Source organism: Battus philenor, unplaced genomic scaffold, assembly GCF_028537555.1.
Source record: "Battus philenor isolate CCGP_79_NKW_IND1 unplaced genomic scaffold, ilBatPhil1.0.hap1 SCAF_5, whole genome shotgun sequence".
In the NCBI taxonomy this organism is placed as follows: domain Eukaryota; kingdom Metazoa; phylum Arthropoda; class Insecta; order Lepidoptera; family Papilionidae; genus Battus; species Battus philenor.
In genome coordinates, this window is record NW_027181715.1 from 11,028,114 (window position 1) to 11,046,966 (window position 18,853).

An 18,853-nucleotide genomic window follows, 5' to 3' on the forward strand; every position below is an offset into this window, starting at 1 on the left:
ACAGACATACGTTTATTTTACAATTCGAGAAGTACTCGTACATTCGAATAATTAAGCTAACGTAACGAAGAGTTGATTAGAAGTCGTAAACATACGATATCGTTCGTTAACCCCGCTGTCAGTCGTGTCGCTTCCCGATAAGAGAAGAATAAGGTGGTGCGAATAACAACCAATTACAATACTATATAACAGAGTCCATTTAACAATTACACCATTTGTACATGCAAAACATTCTTTATTAATATCACCACTCTTTCATTAATATTTTGCTTCGATTTACGTCAGTTTTCAATGCAATAAACAATTGTGACTGCCAAGTAATTATATCACCGTATCAGCAAACAATGGAAATGAGGTTATCACTACAGTAATCATAGGTAATCAGTGAGCCTAATAAACAAAAGGCAAATCTAGGGAGAATTCTTTTTCCTGACAGACTGCATATTTTTATTACAATTACGAAATGGCAATATTTTTGCTGTTATGATCTTGTCTGTACTCAGTCTGGCCATAAACACTGTTACATTTAAAAAAAAACACGTCACTCTATTTGGAATTTCTCTTAAATATTTTGGGGTGATAAGCAAAATAGCAAAAGCTCAGAGAATTCACAACATTGGCAATGAAGAATTTTTACAAGAATAGTAAGTGGCTCTACTGATGATTGGCTTGAACGTTTAAAGGACTATTAAAACCTATGGAGATTAGTTTTGAATGAGATACTTATTTATTTTTAATATCATTATATTAATGTAGAAAAATATAATAATGCATGCAATATATTAATGCATGTTAGATTATAGTAATAAATTTGCACGCGATTACCGGGCGGCGAGTTACCGCCCGACCACGCATCTGCTCCATCTTCAGTAGAATATGCGTTCTATAATTCCGAGATGAACGTGGTCTCAGAAGTGACCGAAGGTAGTATATTCACATATATACATAGAGTATTTATAATTTCGGTCCGAACGTAATGGCAGCGACCACAACACTGACGGTATTCAAAACGGCGTTCGAATTTGAATTTGAACACGCAAGTACTGTGGCCTTAGTGGCCAGCAATACAGAGCATGGACACAAATGTTTTATTAAATATAAAAATAAATTAATTTTCCTTCTATCAATATTTATGGCTGGACTTAGTATCGCATATCTGTCATCAAAATAAAGAGTGTATTCTGTTCCGGCCAGACAGCTCCGTAGACATATTTATTTGGGTAAAGAGTCTTTACATGTTTTTCAGCACCTATGTGCCTTCATATTTACGGAAGACCTCTGTTTGCATTAGTGGTATTTAGGTGTCGTAGATTAAAGATGTATTCTAGATCTTGTTTCTAATAACTACGCTCAATAGCTCTTAGGTTATTTTAGTAGAAGCCACAATAAAGTACCCATCAGGCGCAAGAGGCTCTGAGAATGTACCATGTCTTAGGCTATCACTCAATACGTATTTAGTATTCCAATACCAAAGTGAAACAAACCCATGAGAACCGAGCCAAAGATTTGATTCGTTGCTGCCGTTGGGCTAACATGACTATCACTTCATAAAGTGAGAGCGCTAGAAAGAGAAGTAATGACAGAAAATCTCACAACGCATTTTCTGCCTGGTATGTATCTCGTATATACTGTCCGTTCTCGTCGGCGAGGATTGCATCATTTTAAATCATATGAAGGGATTTAATTTTGTTCTTGGTCATGGCTGTTAATAAGTAATGACGATCCATATAAATATCACACCAGGGATAACTTTATTGGTAGCGGCATCTACAATTATAAGGGATATGTACACAAAATGTTGTTTTAGATTTGAGGTTTTGCTTGTTTTGTTAATTTCTAGTCATTTTTAATAATAAGTCACGATCTTTGCCATCGTCTACTTTTATATTACATTGCTTGCTGGTAATGAGTCTACAACTTATTGTATGAAAGTGAAAGAATTACAATTTAATTATTTAACACTAAGGAGTTTTACTATGGATCAGGTTATAAAGGAAACTACGTTTGAACACACAAAATTACAAATCAAAACGACAAGAACTGAACTCACGATAAAGATTATAAATAGATTTTTTAACGCAGGAGATAATATATGACAGTTTACAGAGATTAACAAAAAAAAAACACTTTATATTTTTCGGGAAATGACTTTGGAATTGATGATAACAACTTTGAAATAATCACGAAACCTAATGAAGTAACTATCACTATCGCATTACATCCCGTTGTGAAATGATAGCTATTAACTTCGCTCGTTTTATAGACACCAATAAAACATTTCATCCACTTATCTTTCGAACTTTCACTGCGTCTATTTCGCGCTCTTATCGCTAAGATTACAACACATCACGGAACATTAGTTTGATTCTGTATATGTTTTGGCTTCCGGAAGGTTTAGGTTCGCGTGTGGCACGCCATCCATCGTCCTTGAGCCCTTACCTAGGTGAGCAACAGAGCTTTGTTTAACTACAAACTACATAAACCTGCTTGCCGCATTATTAGGTCCGCAAAATGTTACTCTGCCGAAAAATTATAGAAACTCGGTGTTAAAGGGTAAAAACAATTATCAAGCACGAATTATTAACGACGACATAAAATAACTTTAAATTATTTTTCTCCGATAACAGTTACAAAAAAAATAGTTTGTTTTCTTATTAATAAGGCTATCGGCAGATAGGTACGTGCATTTTTTTGTGCATTAATTATATAGGACTGCCATTACTCACAAACAAGATTCCAGAAGATGGATATGATGGATAGATTAGCGTACCACACTAACACACTGCGATCGCCAACCCGCTTGCCAAGCGTGGCGATTATGGTATATCCTCCTATAGATCTTTTGGGGTGGCCTAAGCTTTGCAGTAGGCTGCAACGACGAAGGCTGTCGGGCCTGCCACTGAATAAGAATTTCATTCTTCAAATCCCATTTTAAAAAATGTTCCAAATCGTCTCCATCGATTCTAACCATCTAAATTGATCATTATAAAATTTTTATATCTACACAGGGGCGTACTTTTACCAAAAAGCAGCTGTAGGAATCTTAATTTTCAGAAGTATAAAACATTTTACTTTTAACACATGTCTTATAATCCGAGTTAGGATTAGTATCCTACTCTCTGCCCTCTAATACCAAACACTCACATGCAATACACTACACATAAACTCTTGTAGGACTGTAACCTTCGTGCGATCGACGTTGTGCAAACTGAAATACGATGGCCTATTTAAAATTTTGAACAGTTCACTGACTCTTCGTTCCGTAAACTCGGTTCGGATGAAGCTGTAAAAACCCCAAAATGCTAACAGTATTAACTTCATCCGGGACAATACACATGTGTTATATAAAATTCATTTACTTTTCTTGTAGATGTGTTTCATGTATAACTTTTTAAAAATTTCGTCTAATATATTCATAGACACGAATGATAAGACGTTCCTAAGAGTTACTGCGGTGTGTATACGGGGTTACGTCACAAATGAGCAGCGTTATAAATACTTGAAATATACAAGAGGCATCTTACATTTGCAGAGGACATAAAATAAGAGTGTTTCGGTTGGAAGAGCGCTGTTGGCTAATGAGATGTACCAGCTTATCGAGCGCAAGCAGTAAAATAATATTTTGTATTGCACAATTAAGGGCTCCACTATAGTGTCGTGAGTGTTAAGTTAATAAAGTATGAAAAGTATCTTACAAAAGTATGTTTCCGTCTATTTTTGATAGACTACTTATATTGCAATAATTTTTACCTGTTACAAGTATTCTATCACAAAACTTTGCTGTGTCCAGGTGTAAAAGAGACGGTTGAAACCAGTCATTAATGTAAAATTCAATCAAATATTTCTATAAAAAGACAGTAGCTCCATATTATTATGGGACGGAAGGTGTCATTTATATTAATGAATATACATTGTGTTCCAATAAATTGACATTAAGCCGAAATCGGGTGATTGGACTGGTAATTACTAACACCCACACCAGAAAATTAATGAAAAACTTAAAAATATTATTTAAATTATTTCCATTCAGTGAAGTAAATGGATTTTAAATACCCTGTGACGTTCTTTCGTTATTTTTTTGTTAATGTTTAATAAGATGACACCCACTAGGTGAACCAAAAACATAGTAAAGATCGCGGGAGTCGCTGGGTGCCGGCAGCGCGAGACCGGTCATCGTGGCGATCTTTTGGGGGAGACAACACATACTTGCAGAGGACGTCTATCTGGTGATATAACGATGATGATGATGATGTCTGGCAAAAGTTCGTACTGCAATGGTTTTGAAAGTAATATCTAACCATGCACTGTAAATTTGTATTATTTCAAACTTTTATGAATTTGAGTACGTAACATTGTTTTAATTTCCTGGCGTTAACCCACTAGCTGTTCTTCCACCCGATTTTGGCGTGACATTGTTTTTTAAGACACACTGTACTTATGATTTTTTTAGCTATAAACACACGCTACGACATTTTATGGCGACAAAAATATATCTAGTAGTTGCGAAAAATGAGATATTAGTGTTAAAAAAGCAACAGAAGTTGTTAAGTGTCATTTTGGGGTTATGAATCTGTGCCTAAATACAGGCTCATAATATATTTAGTAACAAAGCCTGAGTTGAGTCAACGGCTAAAGTTCTGAAGTATGTAATTATCTTGGTACTAAACTTGATGTAAAGTGCTCTCGAAACCCAGCGGAGTGACATTTTCATTGAATTTTCGTAGAAATGTCAGTACATCAAATACAAAGTAGGCCGAAGCGTAAACCCTTGTGTGTCCGCATACCAATATGTTCTCTAGTGTTAACGTATATAAGGTCGCTAATTCAATCCACAACAATCGTTGAAATCTCTTCCACAACATGCGTGAAATATTGCAATACGTTCCGGAGATATGAACACTTTTTTATGTGTTGCGTAACAGTCAAAGGCCCAATTATTCGAGATAACTGTATTTAAAGCGTGAAGCCATTGTCAATCAGCACGTAAGTCACAATCACTTCCGTCCCATTTTGGTAATGTAGGTGAATGCATTAATGCAAGTACACTTCCTATGTACTCACATTGTCATTATAATTTCTAAATAAAAACCGCTTTTTTACTTTATATCACGAAGCGAATTATTATTTTCGAGTCGATATGAAAGCTTAGTGTACCATATACTTACACAATATTGATATTTAAAACGTAAACTTGTATTATATTATCGTTACAGTTTAAACAAAGGTTAAACTTTTAACTTTAAAAGCCTATAGTTTATGAATGTATAGGCCATTTGCTGCAAATTAATATTTGGTACACCTTATCTAAAATTCAATGGTTTCGCAATTAATAAATAATGTAACGATAATAAAGTAAGAATAAGCGTTTTCCGAATTCGCACTGTCACGTATTTCAAATATTAGATATTAAAAATTAATTATTGATTACTATCTGTCCCTGCACACTTTATACTGGCAGAAGTTATTGGCCTATCGTATGCCAACAGAAAATCAATTTGTAACTTTAAAGCACACCTGTTTGAAATCATCACGTATTATTAAAGTTATGGTTATAGATCAAATGTTTTCATAATCATTTTTAAGGTATATGGTAATTATGTATTAGAAAAAAATAGGCCGAATGCGAATTGGATAAACAGATCCAGTTAACCGGAATGTTAGAAATGCTGGCAGCGTTTAAAAAATAATTTCGTTACCGCACAGGTTAGTTTAAAAATATTTTTATTGTGTTTCTTAAACTTGGCCCTTGTTTTAGCTTTCATAGCAACTGAGCGCAAGACGAATATCAGTGGGGGCGGATCGAGCGCCGCTGGGCGACAGCCAAGCCGTTCCGTCCAGTTTAAATTTGGAACAGCTTTTTTTCGGCGCCCATAGCAGATATGTCCGGCGAGGTGAACAATCTCTTTCCGTTAACAGATGCATTTGGACGTTTGACTGGTGACACGGAAGTCGGGCAACGTCAAACTTTTAAAATTAAACCCTCGTCGTTATCCCATAGTCTGTAACAGTCGCCTTCTGTCTAAAATTTTAAATTATTTATAAAATCCACACTTGAATTGTTTCAGATGTTTCAGAATCTAAACACACGATAGAAATAATTTTTCATGTTTATTAGTTCAGCAGTTATCGTAGTAAAGCAATCAACGACAAACTTAGTAGTTTTTGATTTTATACTTTAAAAATTGGATAAAATATATTTGTAGCAGGGATGGCTCCTTCTATTAGGGTTATGCCTCTATAATGAAATTTTAATGCAAAAAAAAAACTTCCATCTTAAAAGTACTTTATGGCTATCGTAACTAGGAGTAGAAAATTATATTTCATGGGCTTAAACATAAAAGAGAAAGATAAAAATTATAGACATCGTTATTTTTACACAATCATAACTTTTATGTATTACTCGTGAATATTCCGAAAAATTAGATATATGTGTCCTAGTGTTACAAATGTTCTTCTTTTCTGGTAGGTGATAACGACTTCAGGTAATGTTATAACAAATATATTTTTTAATTTTAAGGTCTCCAAAAAACATTATACAAATATAATTACAAATAACGATGAAAACACGATACAAAATATCGTTTTTTTGGGTATGAACCTCACTACATGGCTTTAGTAGATTGTCAAGTTTGAGGTGGCAGGGAGAAGAAGCCTCCAAGGCTCCCAGATTTTGATTATATATTATAGAGTATACGACTATGTCACCGAATTGGGAGGCCGCATAATTCTTAGACCAATTTATGTGTATTAAATCTAAGGAGACAGCATTTCTTACGTTAAAAATGAAGGCAGCAAAAGCTCCGTATTACAAACTACTTTATATCTCAAAATCTTAACTAATTATATTTGACAAGGCATATAATTATCTAAATAAACTCCTTAAAAGTAAGTAGTGTAAGATCGATACATTTTAGGTCAAAAGTTTTCACTTAAGATCTAAGTATGGCAACATTGTTCTTTTAGAAACAACAGTACGCCGTGACACGAATAGAAGATTCACATCCTGCTCAATGCCACTTGCGATGCCGAATGCGTAAATATACAGTTATATTCGAAAATGTGTGTCATAGTAAAGCATGGATTATCGATACATTAAAACTCATGTAGGATTTTTAAAAACACAATACCACAGATTATAAATAATTCAAGCTTTTATAATTATGGACATTCCATATAAAAAGTACAAATTAAGCCATAAATATGCTAGCTTATATCTTAACGTTAATAATTGAAACAGAAACCAATACCAAACGGCGTTCTAAATAATAATAAAACAAGATACGAACAATCTATTGTACGTTAAATTAATTACAGTAAAGATATTATATTTTCGATACAGAGATATGACGAGAAAAATATAACAAGATATAATAAATGAATTATGTAGTGTTTAAGTGTTCTATCCCTAAAATCAATCCCGCAGTTTCTTTAACATTTTAATATTATTCCTATCATACATAATGAATTAGTCTGGTTTGCGTTGGTCGAGGATAGAACTGTAATGCTAGGCATTATTAGCAAAATGTTAAATACATAACATAGTTAGCACACTTAAATAAAACCTATAAACATATGAAATAATCAAAGGAACAACAAATTTTCAATCACTTTTTAAGTAATACTAAAATTCATACAGAATTTTTTGTATGGAAACTTATAGATAATTAACGGTATGAGAGAATATTGTAATCAACCTTTAAATCAACGTTTGTTATTATAAATTACTTTATGATGAAATACGACGTCTACTTCAAATTTCTTTCAAAAATAACACTATATATATCGCAATGCTGTCGATCGTATATTTCTTATATAATGACCAATTAGTAAGCAAATTGACGGCCTACAGACCTTCAAATTTGATATTATAATTTTGGTTATTAGCAACGGAATAAATTTAACGTAATAAAATCAATTAATTGTTATATTTTATCTTTACCAGATATAGCAGATTTATTATAGAATTAATAACATCACTATCATTAATTATTATCATTTTAGCTGTCCACTTCTGGACATCCGCCTTCTCGTGTCGTCTCCACTATGCTGGGGGTTAGGACTACGTCATACATACAGTAATATTATCTTTAACAATATTCCATTTATTGGGTTCTCCGCGACGTTTACGGCCTCAGAAACATTCATGTTGGTAGAAATGCGATTTGGTCAAATCAATGCATAGAACTACGCCCCTTTGGTCTCTTACCATCGACTTTTTTTAGTGACAATGATTTTTTGTAAATCGTCGCCAGGTTTTCGAGCAACATGTCGGAAGAACTCTGGGATCCTCTGTAGGCAAATGTTTGAGGCCTTGGTTTCTTATCCATCTTTAGTTCCTTGAGTAAGGATTAGTTAGTTCGGTGTAGTGTTTACGAAATGTGTCTCGCAACATCTTAAATGCGTCGATGCGTTTGCAATCCGCGGCCTTGAACGGTCATGACTCGACTCGGTATAAAAATATGCAAAACACCAGACTTGACATAGGCTACCCCATAGTTTTCCAATAGGACCGGTTGGAAGTCATTTGCATCTATCTCAATTTTAATTTAAAAATAACATCATACCAATGTAACTATTTCCTCATAAAAAATTCTATTGCAATAACTGCTTTGAAATTTTTAAAGGCATAAAGAAACAAGTTCGAAGACCTCTGTACCATTTCTGTGTTAAAAAATGAAATATTTATTTTGATTAAATGTATAATCAGACAAAATTTGAATTGATTTACAAGAATGAAGGCTAAATGAATATGCACATTTATTAAAGAAACTATAGATATCTATAAACATACATCGTTGGATGATATTTTAAAAAGTTTTTTAACAGATGCTTTTATTTATAGTCGTCGCCTCTCACGATTTACAAGAAAAAGTATCGATGCATATATAATGTGCGCAGTATCGACCGTGCATCCGCCTCCGTATCGTCTTGAATTACATTAACCACTTTTACTACTTACTTTTTTTTAAATAGAATAAGTGACGAGTCCATTCGTTCGCTAATGAACAGCACAATACCTGTACATTCCGATATATACTTCAACAAGCTTTAATATCATAATCAGAAATCAAACAATAGGATTCATATTTCGAATTGCAAGAAACCTGGTGTCGAAAATGTAAAGTATTTTATAATCTTTATATTAGTAACTTAAAGTTTTCAACGGGTATGGATTTTTTAAACAAATTTGAAACTTATTTTCCTACGGTAAGACCGCCAAATGTATTTTTTATTATATCATGTTTATAAAAATTTACAATATAATATAAACAAACAAAACATAAATAAATAAGAAAAGTTAAAGTATTGAGATATAAAAAGAGATGAAGAATTTTACCGTTATCATTTCAGCCACTATTACACAGACCTCTCCCACTGATTTGCAATAGGAACGGGAGGAAGAGACTTGCAATCTTATGAAACTTTAAGACCACGGGCCTTGCGTCGCCTACATTCAGTGACTTCCAGCGACCTTGACTATGTCGTCGATTCACCCAGTGGGGGGGAGGGGACCTACCCTGCGTCTACCGGCTAATGGTCTCAACTCGAGAACCTTCAGAACCCAACTGCCAAGGGTTCCACATGCAATTACTTACAACCATTTCACCTGGTGGTGACCTCGGTTCATCTGTGGATCTAACAATAGTGATCAACTAAATAAAGAAAGATGCCCCGTAGAATTAACGTCATAAAATATAAATATATATCTCTATCATTGACGTTTTCAGCGATACATAAACGATCATTTAAAGTGGCCATAAAGATAAATGCGCTATTAAGACGAAAAATCATTTTGTAATATTAGAAATAACTGTATACCAGATTAAACTATACAGGCACTGTAGTTACAAATATTGAATATATTTCTGCACTTCCTCTTGATAATTTTGCAAATTAACCTAGTTTAGGAAACGAACACTTAAGAACCTAGACAACAACGTCATTTAAATACAATTAACTTTTAATGTATCCACATAAATCGAATAACTGAGTATGTACGTCAACCTATGATCATAGAGGTTAATAAAAAAATGCATTAACTATTTAGTACAATCTTATATCAACAAGTGATATTAAAGACGATAGTATCGGAATCAATATTTTAACCCAATTACTGGTGTCTTTTAAAACATGTAAATTTAAGTCGTTTCAGCCCATGGACGCCCACTGCAAGGCATAGGTCACCCTCAAAGATATCTTTGGGGGACATATCATAATCTCCACGCTTGGTAGGCGAGTTGGTGATCGTTTTGCGATATTATGGTACCCAGTAGACGCTGCTGTCCATTCTCTGGAATTTTGTTAATATAATTAATGCAATTCTACATAATTAATGCAGAGTTTCAGCCCAGTATGTATTGTACAAGAATGTAACCCGGGCATCTAGTTCGCGACCAACGATCGCAATTCTTAGTCCTTACCGCCAGGCTACCACTTTAACTTTATAAGATAGTTATTACGGATTAACCATTTTTATATATATAGTAAAGGATGTACCACAGATTGATCACTTATTTTTAATGAGGAAAAAATTTACGTTATATTTCAGGTGTATTATTTTTTATGAAAATATGTATCAAGATGAAAAATGTAAACAGTGAAAAACGTTGTACTATGTAAAAATCATTTTTTTTTAAACCCGGATGTTTTGTGATAGTCACGTCAAACATCTTTTCTATTGTTTTACATCACTATACAAATATTTAAATAAATATTAACGCTGAATACGTGCTTAAAAGTTAGTGAGGGTCTCATGAACTTTTAATTAAGTAAACCCTCTAATTACTGACAGGCATAATTCAGCATGTTTGTGCGAGGGTAAACATTTTACGCAGTTAAAGCCTAGTAGGTTTATCAATTATCTAAGTTATAAATTTAAAAATAAATTTTGGTACAATTCAATGGCCATAGTACGTAAAAGGAATCTAGTGTGTAGGATATGTGTAAATTTATATTCATTACAGCGCGGACTGAAGTTGTGTGTAGCAAATGATCCGACAAATTAAAATATATTTAACAGAGAATGTCGACATTACTTAGCAGTATGTATGTAATGATCTACAGAAGAACCAAGGTCACCTCGTCTGAAGTGGCCGTGGGCGTTGCACTAAGCTAGTGCAACTGATGGCCATTGGGGCCGAAAGGTCTCGAGTGGTGACCACAAGCCGGTAGACGCAGCTTGGGTAAGTCAATACTAAGTTGATCGACGTCATAGTTAAAGTAGTCGCTGGATGCGGGCAGCGAAAAACTGGTCATCGTAGCGATATTTGGAGCAGGCCTTGCAGTGGGCGTCTATCGGATGGAAAGAAGAACAGAAGAAGAAAGGTCTGTCTTTTCGTGTGCGTGCTAGTTCATGTGAAGTATTTGGCCGGTCTTGCCTTGCTAGTAACCAGCGACTGTCCGCGATGTTAACAATTTGAACGGTCCACCTAGAGAGAGGCGTACCCACGCCGTATCTACCGCATCGTGGTCGCCACACTTACGGCACCAACGGCCGTCAGCTGTACGATTGATATGCCACGCCCACTGCCAACTAGCGCTTAGTAAATTCAATTTATTTTAGGGAATTACACAACTACATTTCTTCGGAAAATTTACAACTCGCTCCCAAACTTATTTCATAAACAAGATGAAATTTCAGCATTATTATTTTTATCTACACATATATTAGACTAGATTAAATCCATATTTCATTGGTAAAGCAATTGTTACACGGCGTAATTCCGTGAAAACATTTTAATACTAATTTTGCATTCGAGTAGAAAAAGATTTTATGTTACACATATATTTTGTAAATATTCTGCATCACACTCTCTTAATAATAAAAAAGGAACTTTATGAACCCAAGGTTTTCCGAATAAAAGACGAAGAAATGAAAAAGTCAATTCATACATTGAGATGTCAAACAAGTATCCGTTGTAGGAAGTAGAAAGATCTTATTTTCCTGTAAACTTAAATGGTCAAACGTAATTCCATACGTACGTACATACGTATAAGGATTGATAAAAACGTTGTTAATGTTAATTACACATCGGATGAGAATATCCACGTTGCATTTCTGATATTTTTTGGAAATTTTGAATAATACATTTGTTATTAATAAATTGCTTCAGTTTATTAATAACAAATGTATTATTTAATTATCTATAGAGGAATATTCACTGCTAGATATATCTCCTCCTGTCTTTTACTAACAGGACCGATTAGAAGCGGCCTGTATCCAGTGTCTTTGGATTTTAACAAGGTTTGTCCTTGTGGGTGGACGAAATTCGTAGTCTCGACTCCAAAATGTTTAAGCCCCATCTAATCTCCGTGCTGAGCAGTAACCCTACTGCAACTTATCAATCCGCTGGACAAGGTTGGTTACATTCGTCTACTGATTACCTCATCCCTGATTCGATATCGTCGCGAATTCCGGAACATAGCCCTCTCGATAGATCGTTAAGCGACTCTGGGCTTGTCAATGAGGGTCGAAGTGACAGACCACATTTCTCTATCATAAGTTACCACCAGAAATTTTCGTAGTCGTAGTATTTCAATGAATCTAAAACCTTATTCCATAAATATTATTCTGTATGCATTAATTATTTTGCTTTAATTTATATTGAAATATGTTTATCGAATATCGCACTTATTTTATGATATTAGTGTGACAACATCGGTATGTCATCGTACGCCACTTAAATCAAGGTAATACATCCTCAGGCATCTCTAGCGTTAGTTTAAATAAAAAAAACAACAGTCAAGGAGAATAAATACAAAACGTTACGCAAATGTAGTGGTTATTTGTGTAATTCCTCGCAAATATGTTGTGGTGGCGCACATATCATTTGGCATGTTTGTGTCAAGAGTTGTGTAACGAGATTCGTCACTAAACAATTCGGTACGCGACAGACAATTATCGGCGTACCAATTGACGGGGCGCCTAGCATGCGACGCGTTGAGGAAATTACGTTAGCCCACTAACAACGATAACTATTTGACGATTCAATTAAAATATTACATGTTAGATGTGCTCTGAATCTATCTGAGTATCAGTATATCGCGACGTTTAATGCCACCACCACGGTAGCATTGATTCCAATGAGATATTTTTGTTTGTATTTTTTTTATGGAATAACGCTATTCACAAGTTGGTATTTATAGCTTGACAGCCTTAGATAACAAAGTGCTAAAATCGCTAGGTCCAAATCTGTTTAGAAAAACATAAATACGTAAACACCTTCGGCAGCCTCGGCCTAGGTCGCTACATATTCCACCTAATTGGCATAGGTTTGTAAAAGCTATTAGATTATCTAAATTGTTGAGAGGAGACCTCGGCTTGGGCTGCCAAGTAGCCTGAGATCATCATCATCATATTAGCTGATAGACGCCTACTGGAATTCATAGGTCTCCCCGCAAAGACCGGTCTTGCATTAGCTGCATCTAACGAAGTATCGCGACTATGTGGTCCTTCTAGTGGAGGGGCCTACCCAGACAGTGTACCGGCTAATGATCGCTACCCAAGAACCTTTCGGCTCCAACGGCCGTCGATTGCGCGAGCGGTGTACCCCGCCCACTGCTCAGTTTCAGTCACTTCAGTTTGGGTAATATTATCACATCATTATTTTTGTCACAAAGTTACAAATGCAAACGCATTGCCGTACATATTTTTTATTATAAAATTCTGTTTGAATGTAAACAGTGATTATTCCTCGTATTCAAATTTATAGAAAAAATGAAAAATCGAATAAATTCTCGGAAGTTTAACAAACCCATTGGTAATTGTGTATCGCATTGTTTGTCGCACACGCATTTTTCAGTGGGCTGGCGGGCGGTGCACTTCATTGCACGACTACTGCTGCATAGTGGAAGTAGCTATACATTAGTCCTTTTCTTAGTTATCACTAAATATTTACGTCCAGAAATAAAATTAAAACTACACGTACACACAGCAAGAGGTCAATTAGGACAGATTAACGAACGTATTTTTGTTTCTTAAATTTAACAAAGTATTCATTAGGGAACATTAGTCATGCGAACTTTTATTTTTTACTCACTTTACGTATGCAGACGCAGTGATAGTTCCATGTTTACTATTTCATCTGATAATGATTAAAAGTCTATTGCTGGCCAGAATGGTTAAGTCCGTAACTATGGAATTTCCTGCTTATTAAAAACTTTTAACGTTCACCTACAAAGTCAAAAGACCTTTTTAAGGTTGCTGAATAAGCCTGAACGCAAGCCGCTTCTAGCCGGTCCTAATGGAAATCTAGGAGGGAGGGCCCATAGATTTCCAAAAGGTCATTTCCAATAGATGGTTAAATAGATGCAAGTCATACACTGCGGTTGTTGTCCCGTGGTCTCCATTCCAGAAACTATTAGAATTGAAATGTACATAAATGTAAAACTTGTTTTATTTATTTACAATAATAGAGTAATTGCACTATTCGTTTGATCAAAATTATTTTTCACTACTTATTCTCGATTGTTTTTTCATTACTGAATGTCGTATCCGACTTTTAATGCCTTGATGAAATCAATGGTAAACAGTTTCCATTCCATCCTATCTGCTTTCCTCAGGACGATAGTTACAGATGATTGTCCACTTGGTCTTTTACCATCTATTTTCTCTACAATCAGTGGTTTGTCAAAGTTAGCTGGTTGTAGAAAGTCTTAATCTTAGGTTGTTCGAGAATAAAATTGTTGGCGAGTCTTTCTATCCATGGCATGTGCAACATTTTCCTTCGGACACCGGAAATGAATGAACTAACCAAGATTCAAAGTCAATTCGGTATATCAAGAACACCAGTGTCCTAAGTCTCGCTTTGGTTGATATGTTGTCTTGCCAATTTCTTACATAACACATATTATTAGCTGTCAGAAAGTTTTTAATTATTTGACTACCTAAATCATATTTCTTTAGTCGCCGAACTAAGCAAATCTTAAGTCATTTATTATGTATGCGACGTTGTTTGAGTCTATTCAAAACATAATATATGTCTTTGCTGCTTGCCACACTGATTATGAAAATAATATTTTTTTCCTTCAAGTGTAAGACGCATAAATAGGGAGCAAAAAAGCTGTTTTTCAACATTGTCACTTCTTCCCACGAATATAATATATTATGCTGATGCCAATTACATATTATGTAGATCAGCATGTCTTAACTAGACAATGTATTATATTTAAACACGTTTGCAATCATTGAATGTTATGCAAAGTATACTTTGTATATGTAACAAATAAATCAGTTATATAATTGAAAAACATATAAGATAATTAAAAAAACCACAATAAAATATATAAAAATGAATTCAAAAAAATAAACATTTTATATTTTTTTTACAACATAAATTCATAAATCTTAGGTTACTGAATATCTTGTAATAAAAGACAAAATCAAATTAACGGTTACTTTTTATCAAAGCGCAATGAAATAATAAGAATAATGCTCGAATAAGTCGAAACGAAAGAAGAGGTCTTTATTTAAAAATGACTACGCATCAGCAGTTTTTTTTTTCATTTAAATCTCAATTTTTGTAAAAAATATCAACTATACATGTTCACCCCATAAATAATAGATACCCTTGAACTAATAAGATGCAATACAGGATTACTAAATACAATAACATGGCTAAAATAATTAAAAGGACTTTAAAATTGGAACACAATAATACTATTAACGAACGACATGACCTAGTGAATTATCAAATTGAAGTGGTAATGGGCAAGCCACATAGCGCGCAGAAGGTATGGCAGTCGGGACCTGTAGTTTCTGGATTTGAGACAACGAATCGGGAAGAATGGTGTAGAATATCCAGCTGCAAGGTGGACAGACGACCTTGTTAAGATGGGTTGAAGACGGCGAATGCAGGTTGCTTTCAACCGATCTCGTTAGAAATCTAGAGATGTTTATGTCCAGCTGTGTATGTCCTGCGGTTAAAATGATAATAATGTAGATGCTTTTGTAGTTAAGAGAATTAAACTTGCGTCGTTATCAACGGCTTCTTAGAAAAATACATATAAATGTTATACAAGAGCAGATCAGAGAAAATCCATAACGTTATTATCATCCGGAGTAGATTTAGACATGATATGTTACTTAAAGCTGTACATCAGTAGTACATTATGTTCATTACCATTCTGGACAGTAGAGCATTAAAAATGATTGCTAACTAATTGGAAGATATTATGGTAATTTCTGTTTAAATCGAATCGGTTTATACCCTTTATTCCAGGTGGACCAACGGGGTAGACGACAGATTTGTCGGAGGTCTACATTAAAAAATGGCGTTCATAATTCGTTAAGTTTGTTGGACCCTCGTCCTCTATTTAAATTTATCTGCTTACGATCGTGAAGAACTGAAAGGTTGGCTTGACTTCCACGGTCAATATACACAGATAATATTTTAAGAAGCTCAGCGACAGCTACTAGTAAAAACTTGCGTTTTCAATATTCAGTAAAATGTATCGAGATTTGCAGTGCAGTTTTTGTCATGTTTTAGGAATATGGTAGAAATGTAGCTGCAGAGGGTCCACCGGAAAACGCTAAATTTTAAAAGTGATGGGATTTGAAAGGGAATAAGACAAAAGTCCGGGAACTTCTAGACAGCAATAGCATGATGACGGTTACTTTTAAATGCTCTAATAGCTAATGTGGTTTCATCTCGTTATAATAACAAGTTAACGCGGTGTCGAAATCGCCTTTGTTTCCATGACGTAATTTTTTATTATTAAATAATAAATCCAATCACAATTGCCACTGATGCTATGCGGTGATGTAATTGTTGATCTGAACTAAAGAACTCTTTACCGCTGGATCACTGAGGCTTACGTCATCATCACAACGAAAAGCTTTTTGTAAAACTCGCGCCTTGTTAATTATGTGAGCGTCATCACCGCACACGTTTTCGTACGCTTATCTCATTAAATCGAGTCGCTGTATGCAATCCGATATGTCAAAGAGATGATGTAATTTTTTAATGCATTTTTGATGTATGATATGTAACTGGGGTAATTGTGGGATGACTTTTAAATGTAACGTGGTGGCTGTTAAATTGGTAACGTGAACTACGTTGCCCCTTAATAATAGTATGAACATGTAAAAAAAATAAGGTTGTATGTATATAAACGTACATACACACTGTGTACATATGTGTACGTGTAAGCTTTATAGTCAAAATGCGTTTTTATTCTACAAACAAATAAAGATTATCTCAACTCAGCCAACCTCATGCCTGCCTACACATTGAAAGACGAAATTGAATAGATTATATGTAATATAATCATTATCAAATATCATATGTAATATATTCATAAACATTTTTAAGGAGAGCGACTCCAGTAGGCGCATTCGTAATTTTTTTATTATCTTTCTAATTAAGAAATCTAAGACAAGCTGTACAATTACTACCACTAAAGAATCTCCTAATAATTTATTTCAAACGGAAAATTGTATTTGAAAAACGAGTTATCCGACTAAAAATTACTTGGGTTCAGTATAATAACTTGTATCGAATATATGTGTATATTTATATGTATATATATATATATATATTTGTATGATTTGAAATTTTAAATCTGAAGAGTTGAAGACTCCCAAGCTATAATTGGAAACATCGACGCCGGTAGATTGTTTTACTTGGCTATTTGCGCTATAGAAATAATAGCATAACTTAGTGCGGGGTGAAGGGATTTCAACCGTCTATGGATTTCATGAATCCGTTCGCCCTAATGTCCGAAAAATTAAATAAAAAATAGTAGTGAAAGATTTGACTAACCCATCTGTAACATATTTCACGTATAATAATACCATTTAATTTTTACCTATTTCAATTTTATATTTAGTATTAGGTCTATTTATAGGCTGATACTATATTTCATGTGTGTATACGGTGTCTCCTAGAGAAGCCCGGGGAATCTGTATATTTAAAAATCAAGCGCGTTTTCTCTTAGTTACGTCGTAACTTGAAATCGACTTCAGTGATTTCATTTATCTTTTCATAAGTTTCCTAATACTTTCCATGAAGTTTTTATAAGAAAAATCAAAATTTAAAAAGTTTAGGAAAAAACCATTAAAATTTATTGAATCTTACCTAATGAGATTGCGCATTTCACAGTTTGTTACGAATTTCGGTTACAGTAATAGTAAAGTTCGTTTTCTGTATTTATAGATCACATAACGAATATATGTATTTTATATTAAATCAATAAATTAAATAATAGTGATCACGTTAAAATAGGTTCCATTACTTTAATTTCTTTTATAAAATAGTCAGTTGGAACAGCTAGTAAACGATAAAACTATTTTGTCCAATGACATTCTTTTCTGATGTTATAATGACCAGCAGAAAATTTTTTTTTCTCACAAAAACACAATTAGCCTTGTTTTCAAGAATTTTTCAAGCGTATATTTCCTCATTCTCTAATTCTTATTAACCTTGTGATATTCTCATAGTTGAAATAAAAGCCTTTTTTTAGAAACGATATGCTTTTCGCATCTAAATCCTACACGTTTGTTCACAGTGCGGAATAGTTGTTAGTGATCATCAAGATGTTTGGTCGTAGTATATGCCGTATGATATTTTATTTCGTATGACGTGTAATGTTCACACTAAGGCATGCGTTGATAATCAAACCTGCTAAGTTCTTAAGGCTACATTTTAAGACACTATCACCGGTCTATTGCAGACAAATTAATTTAATGGTAATTAAACGATAAGAGCAGAAACAAATTTCTAAGTATCGTGTGCACGTACAGTCTAGAGTCCGAACAGTGAATTGGCAATTTGACAAAAATGCAACGAACGTAGCGTTCCGCAAACGTGTTGCGGCAGAACAAAATCGCAACTTGCACAGCTTTCGGGATGAT

General features: G+C 34.2%; 1 protein-coding gene across 1 annotated transcript in view; it reads right to left on the reverse strand.

The window, feature by feature from the left end:
• LOC137929382 (uncharacterized) overlaps positions 1 to 18,853 on the reverse strand; it is a 138,411-nt gene that overhangs the window by 118,049 nt on the left and 1,509 nt on the right. The window lies entirely within an intron of this gene.